Source organism: Phragmites australis, chromosome 13 (genome assembly GCF_958298935.1).
Source record: "Phragmites australis chromosome 13, lpPhrAust1.1, whole genome shotgun sequence".
NCBI classification, from domain to species: Eukaryota; Viridiplantae; Streptophyta; class Magnoliopsida; order Poales; family Poaceae; genus Phragmites; species Phragmites australis.
This window is the reverse complement of record NC_084933.1, coordinates 3,393,043-3,400,911: the sequence shown is the minus strand read 5'-3', so window position 1 is coordinate 3,400,911 and position 7,869 is coordinate 3,393,043.

Here is a 7,869-nt window from a genome sequence, read left to right as displayed (position 1 = left end):
AGGTAACCATTTGTGGCACTCCACCTACTTTGACTATTTCTGTGATAGTGCCATCTCTAGGCGGCAGCTCCCCAATGCCAATGCAAAAAAATGATATGTGAAGATCAAATACCTTTTTATATACAGCAACTTGGGTTCACAGTGGAGGGATCGAGCTCAAGTCGGTTAGGATTTTTGAGGGAGGTTCGGTGGCAGCCGAGTCTATCCAATTTGGTTGGGCAGTTTGGATTGGATTCGGTTAGAGATAAAGTGGGGATTTGGTTAGGGACTCGATGTTGATCTAGTTTGACGGCTTCTAGATGGTCTTGCCCTCGTACTCGAGTCAGATTCATGTGGAGTTTGGCGGCTGCTCAGTTTCGGATAGAAGAGTTCAAACCCATGGCTGAGGCAGAACCCAAGGTATTGCTGCATTCATTTCTATCTATGAGAGAGGAGGCACAATGGCTAGAGGTAAGGGACACGCCTGACACATAGGCCCGCACTGCAGAGAGAGGAGGGGACGATCAGACGCATGCCTCTCTGTTTGGGATACAGCCCAGAAAAAAGAGGCGTGCACAGCTAGGCTTGGGCCGGCCTAGAAGGAGGAGGATGAGAGCTCACACGCGGGCTGACTGAAAGGAACTGAAGGTCCATGAGGCAAAATGAAGGCATGCCGGGGAGATAGGGAAAAGGACCATATGACAAAATATGAGAAGGGAAGGAGATGGGGTGAGCCAAAAAAAAGAGGTCGGGTTATTAGCTGTCCTTGATGAACTATGGGCTTGGCTTGCTAAACCTAACCTGCATGCTCACTACGATGGCTTCTTGCTATAGAAAACAGAGTTTTTTTTATATATTTTCTAACATAAATAATTAAATAAATATACACTGGATGAAAATATTTGCAGAATTAAGCTGCTACCGCCCTATCATGGAACGGTAAGGTGCCTACCGAGGGTGGTAGGGTGCCACCGTGCCAGGTCCAGCCTTTACTGCCCTCTAATGAGGCATTAGGCTTGGATGAACAGTACTCACCCTTTTTTCTAATTTTTCTCCTTTCTTTTTTCTCTATTTGGGCAGTGGGGTTGCCATGCTCCAAAATTTATAAAACCTTTTCTGTAGGGCCTATAATTCATAATAAATCCAGTTTAAAAGGATTCACTTCAATACCCCGTGTAGGTTTCAAAATAAAAAACTCCAAAGAGGACTAGTTTTAGAACTTCTAGCACTTTTTAAGGCCTCAAAAAAATTCACAAAAATCTGGAAAAAAATCACTAATATTCCTCTCATGTGTCTTAACAATATCTAAATTATTTCTAGCCATAGGTTACTTGGTGAAAAAGTGAGTTCCTCTGCAATACTTCATTTATTTGTATTTTTATCATTTCATGTGATATTATCTTTTCAATTAAATTTGAATTCAAACAAATTCAAATATGCACAAATTCATACAAACTCTTGTGGAATACATATAAATATGAATGTGCACAATTTGGGGTGTGACATCAAATAAAAAAAGAAATGTCACCTACCGGACAAGTACCAGCACAAAATCATCCAAACTCTTATGTAATTTTGTGCAAATTCATCAGGCCATGAGGTAGTCGGATACCAAAATATCCTTCGACAAGAAGATTGCTCTGTTAACTTTGTACAACCAGGCTGCTTCCCGATAGTAGTTGAGCATACGATAAATAATTGTAGGGTTGCCCGAGTGGACTCATGTACTCATGTACTTTGTATATGTATTCCATAAGATTTCGAATGAATTTGTGCATGTTTGAATTTGTTTGAATTCAAATTGAATTAAAAAGATAATATCACATGAAATGATAAAAATGCATGTATAGATCTGATCCTGTTACAAAGAGGGGTGTAGCTAGTATAGATGGATCTAAATCTAGTCGGTGACTTCTTCCTTCGCTTCTATTGGCTTGTGTTGCTCTGGTTTAGCTTGTTCCCTCTTTCGTAGATTCCCTTAGCTCTGTATATATATGGAGGTATCGTATGTCCTTTGGACTCATCCTTCCTATTCTTGGAGATAAACTTTTCTGGTTACGGGCTATCTTGGGCACCTATGTGTAGTTTCCTTTCTTCCAGGGATCCCCTTCCCAGAGATAGAGATATGCTCCGAGAATTATGGGACACCCTGAGATACCCGGATATGGTAAATACCCATTATTCAATGTTAAGCTCTCCATCAGTACGTGAAATGAGGCTTCAACGATTTAAATACATGGCTAGCAAAGATAAACTTTTTGTCTGACCGCGTCATCGAGTAAACTTGGACTTCCAGTTAGGGTGAAGCATCTAAACAAGTTTCCTGGGTTCTTAGATCACCTACTCAGAATTTCGAACGCCTTTGTGTTCTCAAGAGAGTACTCGAGAAGGTATTGCATTTGGGTAGGTTTTCTAGTTGGCCCAAAAAACTATTTCGTCCTTGCCAAGTACAAGATAGATAAGATTCATCATTGGCTAGACTCAGAAATTGAACCGTGGCAGCGGAAAGTTTGAGTGGTGGTTAAAAAATTCTTATATGTAATGAATTCAAAGGGATTGTCGGTCCATCCTTTTGACTGCTCCAGTGCACAGGAAAACCCAACGAGTAAATGAATTCACTAAAGCTCGCCTTTTTGTCCGTGCCGGTTAGCTGAAATGACATAGCCTTGATGACAGAGCGTCACTTGGGCGCATGTGACTCATAATGCGACTGCGCTCAAAATTAAAGCTCAGTAGGTGATTAGTCTCACCTTCTGACCCGTTGGTCTATATAAACCTTCAGGAGCCGGATCTCAGCCATACCAAACTTGAGTTTGATCAAGGATTCCCCTCCTTCTTCTGAATACATGCCCTCTTCTCCTGACTACTCACCTTCTTCCCTGAGTACACACCCCTCACTCCTCCATCATCTCCCATAGAATCTGGTTTAGTGGTGGAGGTCAGCAACATCTATTCCGATGAGGATGTTGAAGAGAGGACTGCAACTCGCGGTGTCCCTATTAAAAATGGTAAGCCCCTAACACCTCGGGTCCAAGATGAGGTGGATTGGGATTTTTTTTGGAGGTGGAGATAGAGGATGAAGAAATAGCGGCCAAGACGGAGAAGGAGGCATTCGGCTGCATCTCCATTAAATACAACAAGATGCCTGCCGCTTCATCCTCTCTATCCTCGTGTTATTTCGGCAAGGGTGGCCGAAGGGAGTAGCTGGAGAAGCAACACCGACGATGATGAGTGGAAGCCAATAACTCCCCCAAACCATCATCATAGAGTAGCAACTGATGGTGTGAAGTCAATTCATCTCCCAAATCATCGTCAGAGCTGTCGATGATCTCGGGCTGCGATACGACGAGTTCAACCAGGAGTTGGGGCGCTGCTGACCTTAAACTCTCATTGGGCAGGAGAGTTAGGGTAGTCTCTCCTTCCTCTTTGTTGGGTAGTTCTTTTAGGACTTTTGTAATCGTCTCTCTATTAGCTTATTTGTAAAAATATCTTATTAAATGGAAGATTCTTAGTTCTCCTAGAATACATGTAGATGATTGTAATCTTTCTTCTGAATATAAAGAAGTTTTAACATGAATAGTTTTGATGTTTGTGGAATTTCTTATCGAGATGTTTATCGTGACGACCTTAGGCTCGACTCCAAGCGGAAAACATCTGAGTTTCTAGGCACTCGAGGATCCGATAACATCCTCCGCAATCCCTAAAAGATAAATTCTTCCCTTATCAACAAAAGAAGGTATGCACGTCAAGTTTTGCACTCCTAATATACATGAAGCCCCTGATTGGCTATTGGGGAAGGATTCATAGTTGGGAAGTTCAAAAAATCGAGTACGAGCCTAGGTACAAGTTCCCGAATTGCGACTTATCTCAGCTGTTTTAAGGTATTCATTTGAGAATAGGCAAAAATGTATACTAGTAATATGATAATGAAAATTACAAAAATATACTCTTAACTACTTACACATAGAATTTACGAAGCTAGTCGATATTCTAAGAATTTCTAAGGACTTGATCATCGTCCATAGCTAACCTATATGACCTTGGTTGATTCGACCACCCTATAGGGACGTTCCTATTTCGGAGATAGGTTGTTCTATTTTTTTCTGGCTTTGTACGAGTCATAAAACCAAATCTTCAGGTTCAAAAGATCTTTTATAGATGTTCTGGTCATGGTAGCGTCGGAGAGCTTGCTGGTACCGTGCTAATCTTATCAATACATGTGTCCTTTTTTCCTCGAGAATATTGAGTTCATCCTGTCTTCTTAGGATTTTGTCCTTATCAGCATATAGTTCGACTCGGAGAGATTTGATCTTTAGTTCACAGGGTAGTATTGCTTTAGCTCCATACACTAGGAAGAAAGGAATTTCACCCGTCACCCTGCTGGACGTTGTTCGGAGTGCACAGATAATGTTAGGCAACTCAGAAGCCTAGGTTTTAGCATAGGTGGATAAGCGTTTGAAGACGCTGGTTTTGATTCCCTGAAGTACTAGGTCATTTATCATTCAACCAGTCCATTGCTTTGTGGGTGTGATGCAGACTCAAAGCAGACTGTAGTGCTAAGTTCTTCGCAGTAATCGGTGAATGCAGCACTAGAGAACAAAGTACGATTGTCGGTGATGATCTTACTCGGGACGCCGAATCTTGTCATGATGCTTTTCATGATGAATTTCTTGGTGGCCGCTGACATGATTTTTCCGACTGGCTCAGCTTCAATCCACTTGGTGAAGGTGTCAATTGCAACGAACAGGAACTTGAAGCCCCCGAGTGCTATCGGGAAGAGCCCCAAAATATCCATCCCCCAAGTCAAGAATTGCCACCGCAAAGGGATCGTCTGTAAGGCTTGAATGAGTTGATGTACTCTTCTATTGTGAAATTGACAGCTTGTACACTTTTTTACCAACTCGCTTATGTCGTGGAGAGCCATAGACCAATAGAAACCTTGTCTGAATGCTTTTTTGTCCAAGGTTCGAAAGGAAGCGTGAGTTCCACACACCTCCATGGTAATTTGAGTAGTTCTCTACCCTGCTTTTGAGAGATGCATTTCATGAGTACTTCGTGAACACCTTTTCAGTAAAGAATACCATCCAACAAGGTATACCTCTTGGATCAATGGGAAATTTGCTCGATTGATGCATCATCTTCAGCCACAACTTGATCTTCAAGGTACTTGTGGATTACAGTCATCCCTGAAACTTCGCTTTTGATCTGGGCCACGAGTTCCCCCGTGACCCCTTTTTAGTTGTCAATCCCTGGTGAGCCTCCGAGCTGGTTATAGGTCTCGTAGACCACCACTCCCTTGCCTGCATTCTCTAATGATTTCACAGACGGCTTCAAGAGTTTCTCTTTCAAAATCTCGGTTTGTCCTGGAGACCGTGAGGATGCCGTGCGAGCAAGACTATTTGTGAGACAGTTATCCTTCATTGGGATATACTTGACCTCGAGTCTGTCGAATTTCTTTTCCAGCTTCCTCATCTCCGTGAGGTAGTCTATCATGGTCTTATCTAATGTTTGATACTCCTAGCACAGTGGGGAATAAAGATACCTCTTTAAATTGTTGAATGTCTCATTTGCTTCTTTTGACCACTCAAATTTGTCATGTTGTCTTAACAACTTGAAGGTGGGATGTCCTTGATCCCCAAGCTAGAAAATAAATCGACTAAGGGCTACCATGCATTCGGTTAGTCTCTAAACTTCTCACACTGACTTGGGTGTTGCATCTCTTTAATAGCTTTGATCTTTTTGGGATTAACTTCTATTCCCCGGCAAGACACTAGATATCCGAGTAATTTCCCTGAGAGGCTTGATTAACTGGTTTGATAGCAAACCAAGAGATCTGCATTCCTCTAAGTGCGTTAGCAAAGAGGATGTTCAAGGAACTCCCTCTATCGATAAGGACTTGGCTAACCCTGCAGTTGTTCATTGTAGGCTCGACCACTATTGGGAAGCGGCCTAGACGTACAAAGTTATCAGGGCAGTCTTCTTGGACGAAGGAGATTTCGATGTCTGACAACTTCATGGTCTGATGACCCTTAGGGCTAGCGGCTAGGACTTCTCAGTCCATCGTCTTATACTGCCGCTTGGGCTTTTAGGATATGGAACCATCGAACATGTGGTCGATTGTCTTCTCGCCCAGCAGGAAAGACATCGTGTCCATATCATCCTCAGTACCATCCGAGTCGGAGTGCCTACTTTGGGTTATGACCTAGACCTTCTTTCCCTTAGACGCTTTTTCGACTTTGTCCTTGACCAACTTTTTCTAGAGGCATCACTCATAGATGATGTTGTTGTCGGTTTGGTGAAAATCGCACCAGGGCTTTCTGTTTTGTTCGCCAAAGCCTAGTGTAAAGGTTCTGCCCCAGGAAAGATCTTAATGCTGATCGAGATGAACATCAGGAATATCTGCAAAAACTTCATTAGATTTAGCTTCCTTACCCTTGCCTCCCTTGGTGTTCTTCTTGCGCCTGCTCCGGAACTTGTCGCCATTGATCCCAAGTTGAGGGCGCTTGATTCCCTAAGTCTTTTTCTTAACGTAGAGGAGTGCATCCTCGACCCTAGTAGACTTATCGACAATCTGCATGAGCTCCTTAACCATTTTGGGTTCTCTCTAGGCGATCTCTACAACGCAATGCCGGCTCTTAACCCCTTGAGCGAATGCTTAGATGACATCGTAGTCGCTGATCTTGGGGATGGCATTCCGGGAATTACTAAAGTGGTGCACAAAAGCGCACAAGGTTTCGTTCCCCTAGAGGTTAGCTTGGAACACGTCGCAAAGCTGCTCCCCAAAGTACATTATCCATGGCGATAGATTGGTCAACCATGTCCTGACTGCCCCTTCAAGGGCCGGGGGGGGGGGGTAATTCGCCATTACCATATCATCCTCACCAGCTGCTTGGATGGTTGTGGTATAGATCTGGAGACACTCAACTAGATTTATGCTTCCATTGTATTTCTCAATTGTCTTGGGGTGGAACCTTGCTAGCCGACTTACATTCCATAGGTCTGGAGAGAAGGTCAGGCAACCGTTGATGGTGCCTTGCTTGGTTCCAGCTCTCCGGAGAGACTTTTCCACGATGATCAGAGATTGGTCCCGATTTGATCGATGTCAAGATGTTTTCCGATTAGATCGATGAGAGGTAGAAGAAGCCTCCTCAAAAGCCCCTGAGCTTATTCGCTGGTTGTCGATGACCTGACGCAAGCAATTGATCAGGTGACCCTTGACCAATGATGTCTAATGGTAGTTATTTGTCCAACTGTCATCTCAGGAAGCCTTGTTCCTTGGTTACGCCTTTCCAAGTCCGACGCTTCTCGTGCTAGGGGATTGTCCGACTGGCTCCGATTGGTACTATTTCTGACAAGGGCCAGATGGGCGTTCTCATCTTGAAGCGAGTTCACCCAATCCTTATTGGCTAGGGTAGCCAGACCTGTGATCGGAGGGCGCATGAGAGCCTCTTGTAGAAGGATGATCCTCTTAGAAGTTGCGGATTTAAAATGGTGAGCCCCCTATTGGTAACCGGGAGACTATATTATTGGGGCCCCGATAAGGGCCAGAGGTGGTGTATACGCGTGAGGCTAACCAATGCCTGGCGGGGCCGGAGGAACCCAACAGTTTGCAGGGTCATCATCATGATGACCCAAATCACATCTATCTCTGATAGCGAAAACTTCTCGGGGGTAATCTCCGCTAGAGGAGGTGTATAGATTCATCATGGATGCTTCATCAGATTGCTCCGGGCGGACATCCTCCGGTTGACTTGTGAGCAGTGAGCAGTTGGCGAACCATCTATAAAGGAGACGAGAAAAGAACTAAGAAAAGCTTCTATGGGTTGAAACGAACTAGGAGAGACCTTAAGGACGACCATTCTAACTAGGCTTACGGTCATACAGTCAGTA